The following is an 18,070-nucleotide window of genomic DNA, read 5'->3' as shown; positions in this document are numbered from 1 at the left end:
ACCTCCTGGGAGGGTTTTTAGTGTTGTGAGAGCTTCCGGGTTGGTGAACACATGGAGGTGCTGGGAGAGTGGCTTGCTCTGAGAGGGCATGGAAGCTCCACACCCTTCCCCCCTGCCTTGCCCTATGCATCTCTTCCATTTGCTGTTCCTGAGTTATATCCTTTTATAATAAACCTGTAATCTATTGATAGTAAGTAAAATGTTTCTCTGAGTTCTGTGAGAAACAATTCTAGGAAATTAATCGAACCTGAAGAGGGGGTGGTGATATCCTCTGATTTCTAGCCAGTCAGTCAGAAGTACAGGTAACAACATGGGCTTTCAACTGCCCTCAGAAATGGACAGGGTATGGGGGTGTGAGGCAGTCCTGAAGGCCTGAATGCTTAACCCTTAACCTGTGGAAGGGGAAATCTCCCTTACCACATTGGAATTGGTACCAGAACCTATATACCATTCAGGTACAGTTCCTTTGCCCATGAGGAAACAGTAGGTCAAGAGGTTAAGTAGTAACTAAAGGCACATGACCTGTAAATTGAGAAACCTGGGACTGGAATCCAGGCTTCAGTAATAGGGTGAATTTTGTAACTAAGTGGTGGATTTCCCAGAGCTACTCATTCCTGGAGCCTGGAGTCTTGGGGACCTGTAGAGGGAGCACCTTTGTAGGCTGAAAAAACTGAGAATTCTCGGTTGTGAAATAGTTTTGGTCTCCCCATCATCATCTTTTGTTTCGATACCCAGATGTGGCAAGAGAAAAGAGAGAGCGGAGAGTGATCTCACCCTATGGGTTTTGACCACTTATCTCTGGAATATGACTCAGGTGAGCCAGAAGGCTCTGATTTTCTTTCCTGATGTCTGTTTTCATTGTACAGCTGGGCAGTGGACTCCAAGATCTGCCTGTAGAAGTGAGAAGTGCATCCTGTTCCAGGAAATAATTACAGTTTAGACAAGTTACACACATTTGCTTAAGAGGATGCTTTCTGCAGTTCCTTGTCCTGTGCTTCTGTCTCAGCTCAGAACAAAACCGGCACTCAAGGGTTGGGACTTCAGCGTGACGGGGCAGAAGCTTAACTTTCACATGGCCCTTAACAAATGCCAAAACATTCATATGTAATATCACACCTAGCGGCTGCAATTAGAAAGAAACCTTTTCCTATTAAATAGCTGCTGCTTTGGTGTGGGAAGGGGCCAGCTCACTGTCCCAGCACAAGACTGTGGAATGATGGCCTCTGTGTGAATGCAATTTAAGAGGAGGATGTGGGAACAAGAACCACCTTGGGGACCATGAAGAGTAACCAAGACAAAAGGGAGGGGGTGAGGATGGCAGCCGTGGAGACCCTCACTCTGCTGGAAAAAGAGCTCAGAAACCTGAGTTCTGCTGAATGACGATCACACAAGAGGAGAGGAGCAGAAAGTATACAGCACAGGAGTCACAAGCATGGCTTTGGAGGTCAGACAGCTCTAGGATGGAGGCATAGCTCAGCCTTGGGGCAAACCTATCAGAGCCTACTTATTCACCTATCAAGTAAGAATAATAGTACCTGCCCCATCTGCCTAGCTGGGCCATTTATAAGAAGTAAGTGAGCTTCTCTGGTGGCGCAGTGGTTGAGAGTCCGCCTGCCGATGCAGGGGACATGGGTTCGTGCCCCGGTCCGGGAAGATCCTACATGCCGTGGAGCTGCTGGGCCCGTGAGCCATGGCCGCTGAGCCTGCATGTCCGGAGCTTGTGCTCCACAACGGGAGAGGCCACAACAGTGAAAGGCCCGCGTACCGCAAAAAAAAAAAAAAAAAAAAAAAAAGAAGTAAGTGAAGTAAGGTATATCAAAGCTCTTGAAGTCTGTAAAGTCCTGCACAGGAGACTGGTCCTTAGAGAGATATACATGGCCAGAAGCAGGCAAACTTGGGCCTCCCCTACCATTTCTTTGGTCAGAAATGCTGAGATGATGTTCCAGCTTTTCTGGAAGGCAGGCATTGATGAAAAGGATTTCCTTCAGGTGCTGGCACAGGTTCTGGATCTCATCTACTGCAGCCATTCCCCCAGGACATGGAATGATGTAGAAGGTGGAAAATCCTTACCAGTAATGGGGTGGCCGGGGGCCTCTCAGCAAGATCCCTGCCTTTCACCATTCTTCTGCCAATTCATCTTCTCATCAGGGAACACCAGGTAGCTTCCTTTAAGAGCCCTTAGGCTTTCAAACAAAGCGTGGCCCAGGGCCAAGCTCACTCCATAGAGCCGCCTCCTACACAAGGATCTGGGAAGTCTAAGGGAGGTTGACACAAGGTGGGAAAACACTGAAGGCCTCTGAGTAGGGGGTGTCTAGCACTGGGAAAGGAGTGGCCCCCTCTTCAGTATGACTTTGTGGGTACTAGGAAGGTATTCCTCTCTACTAAATACCTCTCCCACCTGATTTATGACTGAACATCTTTAAGAGATGGCAAAGACCTCCCTCTGCACCACAGGGTGAAATGGGAAGCAGGAGTGAAGATACCTTTGTAAGGGAATGGACTGAGTAACAAAAGACTCGTACTTATACCCATCACTGGCAAAAAGACAAAACCTAATGTGGTTTATATCACTATGAAAAACTCAGTTAACAGTGAGCAAATTAAGATAGTTTCTTTCTCATGCCTAGAAGAGAATATAAAACGTATTGTCCTCTAACAATCCAAACTTTTGTCCCCAAAGGAAAGTCATTCAAGTAGGGGAAAGGAGATGAAAGTTGAGGTCTTAGTCTGCACACACCCACCAATGTATCTGTTAACCCAGGGGCTCTTACTCATGGAGGAGCTTCGCTGGCTAGTTTGGGTGGGTTTTTTTGGAAAGGGGCATGTTAGTGGTATTGCTGCTAGATTCAGCCATTTCTCTAGTAGATATGCTAGTTGTTGGTTTAGATTAGAATACTTCACTGAGACTAAACCCACAAACAAACAAAAATAACCCCACCAAATCTTGTGTTGCACAAAGAATGGGAACCCTGGCCATTTACCCAAGTGTTGCCAAGATCAGAGCCTTGGCCTTAGGGACACCACCGATATTCTAGTACTAAGATGGAACCTTATGGGGAGACAAGCCACCTGAGGAGGGATGGACACTGGTGCTTGAACTCAGGAACCATGATAAGTGGGCCCCAAATATGGGCAAGACTGCCAATATTCTTGGACAGCTAGAAAATCCTAAGGGACACCGTTCTGGAACTATAAATAGCAAGAACAATTCAGAAAAGCTAAGATGCATCATCTTAAAGAAGGAAGTTTATTAGACAGATTCCATGCATGTGTTGAAGGGTGGCAGAGAGTTTGCCATGATCCCTTCACTCTCTGCATTCTGGTTTGCCTGGGGTTCCTCAGCTTGCATATGCCAGTGGGGGACAGAGGGATGGAGGTGAGGTGTGGACCAGGAACAATGCAAATGCAAATGACCAGACTCACCAGGGACTTGTACTTAAAACTTGGACCCAGAACTGTGTTCAGCCTAATCACTTTTTCATATTTCAAGGTTAGTTTTTAGGGACTGCCTGCAGAGATGATCTCAATCAACGTAGACAGAGGTGGTGAGCATGTAAAAGCTACCAGAGCTTTATTATTCAGTCTTCTGGTTGTTGGGGGTTATTCTCTTTAATTGGGAGTACTCACTGGCTACATCCACAGCAGAGGTCGCCTCCTGCACATCACACACAAAGGCATTCCTGCTGGGAGGCTGGTGGGAGTCGTGGAGACTGGAATGAGTCAGATACCTTTCATCCAGTGAGTCCTCCAGGACTTCATTCACTTCTTCCTCCTGGAACCCCCTGCTGACCCTGGGTGGGGAATGCAGAGGAGGGAGGGTGGAGGGAAGGCAAGACAGGAGTTTCAACTAAGGCAAACTGGAACCACAGCCTCACAGCTGGTCCTGATATGAAGCTCATGGAAGAGGCACCAGAAACCAAAGGGGTCATCCTCTCAGAGAGAGAAAGCATAACAATCCACTTCTGACTGGGGTTATAGTGTGCCTAGAGTTGGGGTAGGAGAGAGAGCAGCAAGTGTTCAGTGTACTGACCTCATAACGCGGATGAGGAAGTAGACTCAACGACTCCTCTAAAATACACTCTGACACACCGGACACACAGAGACCTATAATATTGGCTTTAAAATGCTGTGGACAAATTTTATGTAATAGTATATGAAGGAGTCCATTGAATAATGGCTCCTGAGGCAATGTAACCTCCTAGGGCTCTTGCAGCTTTTAGACCTCTCTCTCTCTCTCTCTCTCTCTCTCTCTCTCTCTCTCTAAATGTTTGATATGATTGACTTTATTTTTCAAGATATTTCTGGCTATGAAACATCTGCCAACATATCTCAGGAAACTGTTCAGAAACCAGATAGGCATCTCACTTTAGCTTTTAACCATGCAGGTTTTTAGAAAATAGAAACCAGGGATCTCTGGCTGGTTTACCTTTAGGTCAGAATGACTCTAGTTAACTTAACTTGAGGAATTACTAAGAAATGGTAACTAATACAAGAACTGCAAAGAGAACAGAAAACATGTATTAATAGGACATATCATTGTATGATGAATGAATGAAATAGGTACAATCAGCAGTTTCTGGTTTCCCCTGGATCTGGGACCTTTGGCCTCTAGGCCTCGTGCTTCTGGAATCCTCTCTAGATTTCACCATTCCATTAACAGCCCCTTCATCATTCAGAGTTACCTGGGTGCCAGTGGCTCCTGTCCGTCTTCATCCTTCCTACCATGATGATTTCCTGTGAACCAAAAATAGAGACAGCTAGTAGGAAATTGAGCAGGTCCCATTTCATGCCTTACAAATACAAGGGCCTATCTGACAGAGCCATAATACCCTACATGTTTGTTTTTTGTTTGTTTGTTTTGGGGGGAATTTTTACTTTATTTATTTAGAATTTTAGAATTTTATTTATTTTTTTATACCTACATGTTTGTTCATAACGCTCTGAAAGAATTATTCCAGGAGGGCTCAGGTTGTGTCTTTAGAGTAGCCTGGCAGGCTTTCCTGAGCAACAATGAACACTGTTGCTGGTGTGGTGAATCGTCCCCATGATGTCTGCTACTGAATCCAGGCAAAAAGTTTAAAATGTCCTGTTCCCCAGCACACAGGATACTTGCCTAGCTGTATTCTATACTTCTTCAGCTGTAACCTTCATTTCCCCCACAAACTGGGTTGAGGGACCATGGTTGTGAGTCCCATTATTCCTCTCACACAGACCCTGCAGCAGCCACTGAGGAGTAAATAGTTTAGGAGAAACCACCTGTTTCTAAGCAACTGACTGGACCAAGGGACCTCTGCATGCTGATGACTGTAAAGAGAATCTTCCCTTCTTTTCCGTTTCTCTTTTTTTTTTTTTCTCTCCTGACCCTGCCCAGAGACCAGCCCAGTTGCAGAACTGTATTGTCGAGGCAGCTGAGCAGGGACCTTAACCACAAATGAGAATCTAGCTCTCTAGTCCAAAAGGGACCTCTTGTCTGAAAAGTGTGAAGAGTGTCCCCTCTTTTTTTTTTCTTTCTCAATTTTCTTCCCTCCTTGCTCTTAAAGTAGCCCCAGTCGTGTGGAACTGCAAGACAGTGAGACAGGAGAAATGACTGGGAAAACCCAATCTTTCTGAACAGAGCGACTTGGAAAAAGGACACTTGGGAACTGGAAAGTAGGGAAGAAATGGCAGAGAGGGGAGAGGCTGGAAAACTGTCTACAAACTGTCAAAAATCCCAGGGCTCATCCCCAAACTGAACATGTGTGGAACAGACCCAAGGAATCATGGCAAAGGATTAGAGATCTGAATTACCATATAAAACACTAGCTAGTGCAAACTAAACCTAGTGACATATTTGCTGGACTGACCCAAACAACACATCAAAGGCCCTGAACACTAAACTGACATTGGAACTACTGCCCATAGAAGGTGAGACAGAACTTGCAGTCTGAACCTAGAAGAGGTTGATTGCCCGCTAGGAAATAATTTCCAGAGGACTTTAACAGGACCCAGTGTCTCACAATATAATATTCAAAATGTCCAGAGTACAATCTAAAAGTACTCAACATAATAAAAACATATAATCATCTCAACAGATGAACGAAAAGCATTTGACAGAACTCAACATCAATTCAAAATAAAACTCTCAGCAAATAAGGAACTTCCTTAAATAAGTTGAAAGGTTTATTCAGCTGTACCGTGCCTGCTCATGTTTGTGTTAGGAGACATAGTTTCTTCTCTGATGTCTGCAGTCGCCATCATAAAACAATAAGTAGAAGGTTTGTTTGTTCATTGAAATATGGATAAATAAAAGAAAACAAACAATAGCTCAACTTGATGAAAGACACTATGATCATTAATTAGAAAACTCAATATTATTAAAAATGTCCATTCTCCTCAAACTTTTCAAAGATTTAAAGCAATGACATTCAAAATCCCAACAGGATTTAAATAGATAATGACAAGCTGATTGTAAAATCTACATGGAAAGGCAAAGAACCTTGTTTTAGGCAAAGAGTTCTTAGATAGAACTACAAACTTATGATCCATAAGATGGACTTCATCAAAATTAAGAAATTCTTCTCTCTGAAAGGGAGTTAAGAGAATGAAAAGATAAGCCACAGACCGGTAGAAAATATTGACAAGTCAAATATCTGATAATGAATTTTATCCAGAAATATAAAGAACTCTCAAGACTTAATAATAAGAAAACAAACAACTCAACTTTAGAATGGATAAAATATATGAACACTCACTTTTCCAAAGATATTTGGATGGTCAATAGGCATATGAAAAGATCCTCAAAATCATTAGTCAATATGCAAATGAAAATTAAAACCACAATGATAAGCAACCACACACCTATTAAAAGGCAAAAAGCAAAATACCTGAAAATATCAAGAGCTGGTGTTGGGGAACAGTTGGAATGCTGACTCATCACTAGGGGGAATGTGAAATGGTATAGCCACATTGGAAAACAGTTTGGCAGTTTCTTTGTGTGTGTGTGTGTTTGTGTTACCAAGAAACATTTTTATTTTGCTTGCAGTACCTTTTTGTTAATTGCACAAAATCATGTCTTGTTTTTGCCATTTAATCATTATCACACAATCCTATTCTGAAAGACAAGTGTTCATTAAAAATGAAGCAAAAATGAAAATTCACAACCTTAATTACGTAGAAGGCAGTGTCTTATAAGTTAAACGTACACTCACCCTATGACCCAGCAATCTCACTCCTAGATATTTACCCAAGTGAAGTGAAGTGAAAATGTATTCTCACACAAAAATCTGTATGTGAATCTTAACAGCTATTATTCATAATTGGCCCAAACTGTGGATGAATGGCTAAACAAATAGTGGTACATCTCTATAAGGGAATAGTACTCAGCAATAAAAATGGAACAAACTACTGATACATTCTGGAGATGAAAAGTCTAAAGGGACAGAAAACAGACCCAGTGGTTGCCAGGGACTGGGTTTGGGGAAAATGGCTGACTACAAAGAGGCACAAGGGAACTTTTAGGAGTGATGGAACTAGTCTACATCTTGATTGTGGTGGTGCTTTTACCACTGCATGCATTTTTCAAGACTCACAGAACTGATACTACAATGGGTCATTTTACTGTATGTCAATTATCCTTAAAAACCAAAACTGATTGGATGGCTGCTGCCTCCTGGTCCAAAACCCTGTGATGAAGGAGGCAGTTGTAACAATGTGGCCTCCAGCCCCATGTATTCTCCCCTGTACTCGCCCCCAGCCAGTCCTCACATTGTCATAGTCCGCAGAATGTGAGGTGAACGGCAGGTGGAGTGTAAGCACCTGACCGTCCTCTTCTTTTAAAATTGTAACCCGAGTGCCTGATATTATTACTGATTCCTGAGGCATCCACTTCAAAGACAGCCATCTCATAGAATCACATGGGCAGCTACAGGACTAGATGAAGAAGCAGGCTGCCCCACCTCTGAAGTTTCTCTTGATTTAGAGATCCCTGGTTGATTTAGATAACTGGTGTTTGACCGCTTATTTTTCTTTCCTGCACTTTAATTCCCCCTCTTCTGTTTTAAATTCACAAATAAAGAGTGAACCCACAAAACCCTAGGCACCCCAGCCTCAACCCAAATTAAACAGAACCACAGGCCTGTGCTGTCTCCCTCTCTACCCCTGACCTCACTGGGCGGCCCTGGGGGAGCCGTGTACCCTCCAGGAAGTGTGAGTAATACACCTCATGTTTTTCAAAGTTCCCTGATGGTTGTTGTTGAGGTGTATCTTGCAATCATAATAAGAACCACAAGGGTTGATCCAGCCATAACATTGGCTCCAAAACGGGAAATGTCTGTGGGGGATTGCCTCGGGCCCAGGGGAGGACCCCCAGGTTTTTCTAGCTGACAGCGTCACTATCCTTTGGCTGAGACTGGCACAAAACAGCAGGACATCTGGCTAAAAAGTCACACTTAAAGTCGTGGAGGTACGGAGTCTTATGTGAGGCTAGGACTTTGGGAGGAGCTAAGGGTCCTCAGAACCTGTAAGCCAACTTACCAGTGGTGAGTTTGCTGGCAAGTCTCTCTGCCAGCTGGCTTCCTTGGGCCAGTAGCTCACAGAATCTCTGTCTCTGGTAGTAGGTAACGTCAGTGCTCCTGAGGAGACTCCCAAAAGACTTGACTGTGTTCTTTGCATGCTGCATGAAAAAATAACAGACACCTTTCCCTTCCTGTAGCTTCTGTCGTAAGTGGGTCAGTTCTCGGGCCTGAGCCTGAATTAGGGGATCATATCTCCTAGAGTGGGAAAGAAAAGTAAAATGTAAAAGTGAAAGTCATGAATGATAAGTTATGGGAATTTCAGCAGAGATATCTCTTAGATTACTCGTAAGAAATTCCCCATGTTGAATTCTTGCACAGGTTGTGTGCCTTGCCTGTGACAGAGGGAATGAGTAAAATAGCACTGGGTTTGTCTCTTTCTTTTTCATTAATTTTGCTTTAAAAAGAAGCCCTTTCAGTTCCTCACTTCAGCCCACACCCATTTCAATGTCATATGCAACATCAAGCATTATGCAGAAAGTGTGTGTGGGGGGAAGTCAGGTACAGAAGTATTGGACAGGTACATCTGATATTAATTGAAAGGATGAAAAGAAAAATCAGTGAGAGGGTCAAGATGAAGAGCATTCCTTTGAATGACTAGAAGATAAGCCGTAATTAGTAAGGAGGCACTTAAGAGTAACAATTAAAATTCTGAGTAACAATTGCATTACTCTATGTGGGATTTCACAGTTTTCTAATTATTGTACAAATATTTCTCATAGATTCCAATCTAGAATGTGAGCTCTGTGAGGCTGGAGACAGTGCTGTATTTACCCAACTTACAGTACACAGTAGCATATATACACCCAAGGCAATCAGTTAATACTTAGAACCACGTAATCGTAATACTAGACTAGATATTGTCATCTACCCCATCTGATGCCTGAATCTCCTCACCACTAAGTGATCTTCTACAGACTGTCTTTCAAACTCTATTCCTTAGAGTTCCTAAAAAGTGTCAGAGGAGGTAAAGGCAGAGACCAGGGAGAAACAGGGCTCCAGACCTAGGCCTCCTTCAATCAAATATCTCTGCTTTAGTGGGTCTTACAAAATTGAGCTTCTCAGATTTCATTTTAACCAAGGTTAAAAGACGTCTTAAATGCCACAATCTACCCTATGTTTGAAACTCTCTAAGGATGGGCAATGCTGGTCCTTGCAAATTAATAATTCATTTCCTAGGCAACAGCTGCTCAATTATCTATCTACTCAATGGCCCTCCCAGTTAACACTCCACATTGTCTGATACTTTGAAAAAAAAAAATCAAAGTTGGGGAGGAGAAACATTATTATCATGAAAGGTACTTCGGAAAACTGGAAATTAGGAGTGTCTCCTTGCCAGCCATGGCCAAGCCCCGGGCCTGCCAAGAGCAGAGGTCCTCGCAGTCTCCAGGCTGCCACCACCCCAGGGGCCTAGTCTTACACAGGCCCAACCCTGAGGCTGCATAACCTGGGGCAGTCACCATCAAGAAGCCCCTCTCAGGGGTCAGGACTGCATTGCCAGCATGAAGTCCTTAAGTCGGGACTGCATAACTAATAAAAATCAAATCTAGGGCTTCCTTGGTGGCCCAATGGTTGGGAGCCCACCTGCCGATGCGGGGGACACGGGTTCGTGCCCTGGTCCAGGAAGATCCCACATGCCGCGGAGCGGCTGGGCCCGTGGGCCATGGCCACTGAGCCTGCGCATCCGGAGCCTGTGCTCCGCAACAGGAGAGGCCACAACAGTGAGAGGCCCACGTACAGCAAAAAATAAATAAATAAATAAATAAATTTTTAAAAAAACCAAATTTAATATTAAAAAAAGATAACAATCACCACACTTATAAAAAGTAAGAACAAGTATAATAATTACAGCAAATATTTGTTGCGAGCTTCACATGTGTGAGAGAGCGTTCTAACCACTGGTAATCATGCATTTAATCTTCATAACTCTCTGAGGTAGACACTGTTCGTATTTCCATTTTACAGATGACGTAGCTGATGTAACTGAGATGCTGGAAAGGTAAGTACATTTGCCCAAGGTCACACAGCTAGAAGCCACATTGCTAGTATTCCAACCCAGGCATGTGCCTCCATTTTATTCATATAGTATTTGAGGGAGAATCCAGAGGCCTAACTAGTCCACCATCCAGTTCCCACAGCCCCACAGGCTGTCTTTGTCTAGTTCTGGGCCTGCCGTGTACATTTCCGCCCTTCTCCTTGCACAGATTTGCTCTTTATTCTATCAGCCTGGGCTTCCCCACTTCACACACTTTCCCACACAGCTTCCTCCTTACCCAAGCCTTGCAGCCGGTCTCATCTTCTCTGCCAGCTCCCCTTCCTCAAACAGCACTTCCTCCTCCAGCACAGATTCAATGAGGTCTTTGTACTCTTCACACTCTGGGGAAACAGAGATGCTGCCTCAGGGGAAAGCTGGACAGGCTGCTGTGGTCACTGCCTTCAAGGGAGGAGGGAGGGACCATCCTGGGGACTGATGTAACCTTGGAAGCAGGCTCTACGCAGGGATTTCCACATCTGATTCCTCAGCCTCCCAACTACTTGGCATTTGATTCCTCCCCATGTTAGAGCTGAGGAAAGAGAAGCTCACAGGCAGGTATAATAACTTTCTCAAGATGATTCAACTGGAATGAAGCAAAGTCAGAATTCACATACCCTGAGTTCTGACTCCAAAACTTTACCAAGCCTTGCAGCCTCTTAAGTAGAATATTAACCTGGGGCATGGAGTAGGAATTTCCCGTGTTTTGGGGAAGCCTCCAAGGACTGTAGAGCTGACAGTTGTCCCACATGGAGAGTTTCTGTAATTCCCCAATATTTCAAAGATTTTTAAAAATTTTTATTTATTCATTTATTTTTGGCTGTGTTGGGTCTTTGTAGCTGTGTGCAGGGTTTCTCTAGTTGCAGTGAGTGGGGGCTATTCTTCGTGGTGGTTTCTCTCATTGTGGAGCATGGTATCTAGGCCGGGGGGCTCAGTAGTTGTGGCACATGGGCTTAGTTCCTCCGCGGCATGTGGGATCTTCCCCGACCAGGGCTCAAACCCATGTCCTCTGCATTGGAAGGCGGATTCTTAACCACTGCGCAACCAGGGAGGTCCCTCAAAGGTTTTAAAGTTTATCTGGATACAAACTGTGTAAAAATGTGTATGAAGAGGAAGAAGTCTGGAAGACATATGCTCAAATGCTAACAGGTGCTGTGTGTTAGTCTGGAGGCAGAACTAATACACAGTGTTTGCCGAGGCCCTCTTCTAGTAGATTTTCGAGAATTATCATCCTGTAATCATCACCGCTACCTGAGGAGGTAGATGCTAGTCCTAGTAGCATTACAGATGCAGAAACTGAGGCAGAGAGAAGATAAATAACTTGGTTTTATATCCAGGAAGTCTGGTGCCAGGGTACATGCTCTTAATCACTGCACTGTATTACCTTTACACAAAGATGTTGGATGATATCTTTCTTTTTCTGCAGTTTCAAAAAAAGCTGCATTATGATTATAATAACTGATACTAAAAAACCTAACATTCCCACACCCCAAAGCTTGTCTTTTCACTTCTTTGACAAGTAGGCTTTAATTTCTACTTTTCAGCCCATGTCAGTAAGTTGGATAGCAAATTTTATACTCCATTGGTTTATTGAAAAATAATGGTAGAAATTTGAAAGCAAACTCAATTTCAGGGTCAGTAAGAATCGTCCCCTTATACCCCTGTCTCTCTCGTGCCCTCGCTCCCCTGTTCCTCAGTCACTACAGCTCCACCCCTCCACTCCCTGTTATTGATGTTCTCACCTCCAGATATCTGTGGTTCACTTGGGAACAGAGAGCTTTAAACTCCTTTAAGGTAGATGGGGTCTCCTATCACTTCTTTCTCCCTGAGTGCAGCTAGAACTGTGCTTTGCAAATGGGTGCTCATAAAAGTTTGAATTAAATCCTGACATGTTTAAGCCAACAAGAATCTGACACGTGTTCCTGGGAGAGAAAAGAAAGTTTAGTGCCTGAACCGAAATCTCAGCCTCTATTCCTCCATACACTCTCACTGCAAACTTTACTCCTTTGTGCCTCAGTGTTTCCATCCTCTGCAAAATGAGGGTAAACTACCCACTTCCACCTTTCTAGGAGTACAGTAAGGATGAGATTTATTTGATTTGATTTGATGAAGAAGAGAAAAGAAAGTCTGGAGGGTGTTTAGGTGCTTGGAGGGAAGATGGACAATCATTTATCACCCTGGTGACTGTGAACCCATAAGACTTACTGTATTTCTGCAGCTGGTTGGCCAGGGAGTAGGCAGTAGCTTGGGACATGAGGAATTTCTCTGTGAAGTCTTGAAAGTCCTGTTTGCTTTTTTTCCAGCTGGGAGCGCAAGTACTGGTTGGTTTCCAGGATGCTCATTTCTGTTCTCTGACCAGAGAAAGTGGTGCGAGATACTGCCATGCTGAAGCTTATGGTGGAAGAAGTAGAGCCAAAACCTGGGGAGAAGAAACCCAAACAAATAATAAATTAAAAACAAGTGATGGATTCTGGTGATGGCCGCACTGCCTGGTAAATTACTAAAATCACTGAAGCATACAATTATATTGGGTGAGTTTTATAGTATGTAAATTATACCTCAATAAGGTTTCATTAAGTGAAAAAATATATTTAAACAGGTGTAAAGAATGCAGATGTAATTCATTACTTAGTTCCTGCCAGACTTTGTCAGCAGTCCACAACTGAGAATCCCTAACCACAAAAATAAGGCACAAGGTGCCAAAGCTCAGAGGTCAGACTCTGACAAGAGTGCCCGAGGGAGGACCCAGTGTGCAGGTAACCATGCAGAGCCTCAGTAAGAGAAATGGAAGGTGGCGCTGTCATGGAACCTTGGGAGCCCGTCTTCTAGTTGCCTAGGCTACACTGAGACTCAAGGTCACCGGGTCTGGGCTGAAGGTCACCACTGATGGGGACACCCCCTCAGCAGCTACTCTCAGTATCTCGTACTGAAACCACAGACCTGTCTCTTTCTAAAATTCAAGCCTATTTTGTACTGTTTATTCTTGCAAGCATAGAAAACACCAAGGAATCGATATTTTCCCAAATTCTTTCATTGTCTTAAGGACTGTCATGAAGACACTTTTCTTACAGAAAAATTGAAAACTTTTTGTTATATTAAGGGGGTAAATACACAATCAAAATTATTTTATTATTTTTAAAGGAATAAAAATGAAGTATTAGCCTAACTAGCAAGGAAAGGAACAAAAATGTGCAACTTCAAAGAAAGCAGAGAAAAGAAAACAATAAAGCCAAATATTTTTAAATGATGAATCGAATGGTTGCAAAATTTTGTGAATATACTAAAAATCACTTAACTACATACTTTAAAATGGTGAATTTTGGGTATATGTAAATTATATCTCAAAGCTCTAATAAAAAGAAGTAAGGAGTCAGTAAAGAGAAAAGCAGTAGAATGAAAAATGAAATAAACTTTAAAATCTGGTTCTTTTGAGAAAAAATAATGAAATACAGTAAAATTGGCAACTTTCTGGAAAATTTAATCAAAGAAAAAAGGAGAGAAAAATAAACTTTAAAGAGAGAAAAGGGATAAAATAAATATGAAAAAAAATTTAAATTATAAATGATACTACATGTCAACCCTTACACAAATTTTAAAATTTCAAAAAAAGAAAAATTGAAAACTTTTAGATAGTCTTGGTGTTCTTCTTTGATTCTCTAGTTTTTTCCACACCATTTTAATATTGTGGGAAAAAAATCCTGAGTATAATACTGTGCTCCGTGTGTGCATAATTAATTTATAAGGATTACCAGCCAGATTGTGTCTTATTTACCTTCTTGCTAGAAACCAATGTTATGGTGGCTTCTTTTCACTCACTGGGGAAGCGTGTACGCTTCTCATTAAACTTGAAATCAGGTTTGACCTCCCTGCCTCCAGTCCCGCCCTCTTCTTCTCCTGTAGGTTGCTTTGCGTTTTAATCTATATATAAGATGTTGTGCTTGTCAATTGTAAATGTCATCCTAGCACCACAGGGTTTCTTTCCAACTTGTAAAGGTCACTGAAATACTTTTTTTATGTTTCTTTGAATACATGCAGTGGCCACCTAATTTGGGATGACTAGGAAACGAATGCTGTTCCTTATGCCCAGAGCAGTTTTCATAGAACTCTGACTGATAGTTTGTGTTGACCCAAAGCTATTGACCTGTGGTTGTATTCTCAGCCAGAGCACAGTAAACATTAAGATCATGGGTCTATGGTTGTTGGTGGTGACCCATAGCACTCCTGTGCAGTGGGATCTAGTGACATAGAAGCTGAGGTTTTAAAGAGAGGCACAGACAGGCAGGACAGAAAGTGATCTCCTGACCTCTGCTTACTTCCTATGTATCAATTCGTCCCTGATTTTGTGAGGCTGAGACTAGGGCAACTTCCCTGAAATATCTGTCTCTTCTCTTCAGCTGCCTAGCTTTTCCAGGCTGATGCCCTATACATAACATGTGGGACCACGGCCACCTCCGTAAGTGCCACTGAACATTCATGACAAAGTGAAGGAAGGAGGACAGACTACCCAACCCGCTTGCCACCCTGCTTCTAGACTGTAGTGTTGGTGTGTGAGATGTCCCAAATTGTATATGACTTCAACCCCTTTAAATGTATTTTAGCTTATTTTATGTCTTAGTGAATAGTCTCCTGGAGAATGTTCTCAGTGCACTTGAGAGAAATTCTATTCTGCTCTTGTTGGGTGGAGTGTCTATAGGTGTCTGTTAGGTCACATTGTTTAAATCTTGTGTCTCCTTCTGCTCTTCTGCCTAGTTGTTCTATCCACTGCAGAAAGTGTGGTACTGAAGTCTCCCATAATTATTGTTGAATTGTCTGTTTCTCCCTTTGATTCTGTCAGTTTTTGCTTCATGTATTTTGGGACTCTGTTAGGTGCACTGTGTTTAAAACTATTACATCATCCTGATGGATTAACCCTTTTATTGTTATAAAATATCACTCTTTATCTCTGGTAACATTTTATTGTTGTAAACTCTATTATCTATTTTGTCTGGTGTTAGTATAGCCACTCCAGCTTCTTTATGGCTATTATTTGCATAATTATATTACATTACATGGCAAAAGGTACTGTGCAGAGGTAATACAGTTGACCTTAAAATGGGGAGATTATCCAGGTGGACTGATCTAATCACAGGAACCCTTTAAAATCTGGGTCAAGAGGTCAGAACTAGAGAGTTGGAGAGAGTCCAAGCTTGTGAGGGATTTAGTGAGGCTTTGCTGGCTTTGAAGGTTGGAGGAGCCTCAGGCAAAGAAACAAATTCCTCAGTCCTACAGCTTCATAATTACTGCTACCTACATACATTCACTGTCACCTTCCAAAATGCATTTATAGTGCGTGCTATACAGATTCAGATGGATTCCCACTGCCTCTGACCATCCTTGTCTTCTTGCAGGTTACCGCATCTGTCTAAATTGGGGAACACAACTGCCAGGGCTTTGTTCAGCCTCTTCTCTTCTCTCACGTGTGTATGGCTCTCTGGAGCCAATGACACTGTTGAGGGCGGGGTGCTGAGCACAGGCTGCTGGTGTGCTTGGAAGCCACAGGCTCCTGATACATCTAGACTCTGAACACCACTTACCTGGAAAGCCCAGTACCCTCCTCAAGCTTCCTGTCAGCAATAAATAGATTAGTACATTCAAGCCTTGCCCTTCCGTGCACCCCTGAGGCCATGGCCTCTAACATCTCAGCCACCTTTGCATGGATATGTCCCACTCAATGGCTACTCTCCTTCCTGGAGGTTCACTTCCTTCATCCCTACAGCACATTGAGAAGCTACCGGTGACCAGCCCAAGGGCCAGCTTGCAAATCAGGGTTAAACAGTGACCTGAGGATGCTTTGTCTAGATCAGCCAGAGGTGTAGGTGAATATGCCAAGGAGATTATTTCCAAATGTTCCACACTACAGAAACACCCCAGAACCGACTTCCCACCATGGAATATACAACCTGGAGGAGCGTTTGTTTCACCTCAGGCCAAGCACTAATCCCTCCAGGATCACAACCTGGCCCCCAAGGCTGCCAAGCTACTGTTTAGACAAACTCTTGAATATCTTTTATTCCAAAATCACGGCTGGGTTCTCCACAGTTTCCTCAGTTGACCGCATCATTGTTCCTGGCTGCTAGATCTCTGCATGGAACAGACTTACCCATGCAATCAACAGTCCAGCAGAGAGAGTAAAAAGGGTGACTCTTCTAATCTTGCATGCACAATAAAGATTCCCACACATGCTCTGCAGAGGCAGAAAATAAACTGTGGCAGAGTGAATGGCAAACACATACCTTGGCCGGGAGTCAACACTGGGTACTGCACATGAAACCGCAGATACTGCCATTGAACTACCGATGCTCTAATTTCAAGGTTGGGTGCAAGCTCATAACACTCTCAATAGTTCACGTTCTGCAACCACCATATCTGGACTTGGGGACACCACAGCTGCCAACTACACTGAGAGCCCTTGTGGTTTGGGAGCGTGGTGCCTGGTTTACCAGAAGCAACTGGACCAGAACTGCAACTAGGATCCAATTCCTCCTCAAGGCTACAAATTCCCACCTGGGGTCTGGAATCCAAAACTGTGCCTGTACAAAGGTCAGGGTACTCCAATGACACCTCTGAGGCTTGACTACTAAGAATTCCCCAAGCCTAAGTTCCATAACGTTCCTCTAGTGAGTTTCCCTAGAGGGATCTTTAGGGGCCTCCATGCCAGCTGCCAGAGAACTGAGTTGAATGAATTCAGAAGTCAGAAGTTCAGGCACATCAGAGGACTGCTGTTGGTCAGTTACTCCTTTGATTGGTGTGGTCCAGATGCTTTCAGGACCTTGACTGATAGTTGAAAAGCAAACATTCGAGTGGTGCAAACCTTTGGAATTTTGTCTTCCAAAAAAGGAGGCGGGGGACGGGAGGCTCCCAGAGTGAGACCCAGGATCTCCAATATCATAAAGGACGACGGATGTGGGAACGGGGACGACCTGGGTGGAAAAGGCTTTCAAGGAAGGCCCCAGGGCTCTGAACGAAATTCCGGGTGTTTCCCCTAAAACCTGCGGCAATTGCAGCTTTCCAGCCTTAGTTGATGATCCGTAGGCTCGGGCCAATTTGTCAGAAAATCGTATTTTTTCTTTGATTAATTGCACACTTTGATCCACACTTTTTTGTTGTTTGTTTTTTTTGCGGTACGCGGGCCTCTCACTGTTGTGGCCTCTCCCATTGCGGAGCACAGGCTCCGGAAGCGCAGGCTCAGCGGCCGTGGCTCACTGACCCGGCCTCTCTGTGGCATGTGGGATCTTCCCGGACCGGGGCACGAGCCCATATCCCTTGCATCAGCAGGCGGACTCTCAACCACTGCGCCACCAGGGAAGCCCACACACATATTTTTCTTGGTCTGATTTTGGCCCTCGACTCTCCTGATAAAGGCGTGGAGATTGATTCAACTCGCAACCCTCGGTCAGCCAAGGGTTCAGGGTTTGAGGCCTTTAACCTCCGGAGCGTGGGGTCGGGCCGC

The sequence above is a fragment of the Mesoplodon mirus genome (assembly GCF_964341445.2).
Source record: "Mesoplodon mirus genome assembly, chromosome: 3".
In the NCBI taxonomy this organism is placed as follows: Eukaryota; Metazoa; Chordata; class Mammalia; order Artiodactyla; family Ziphiidae; genus Mesoplodon; species Mesoplodon mirus.
This window is presented reverse-complemented; position numbering follows the sequence as displayed.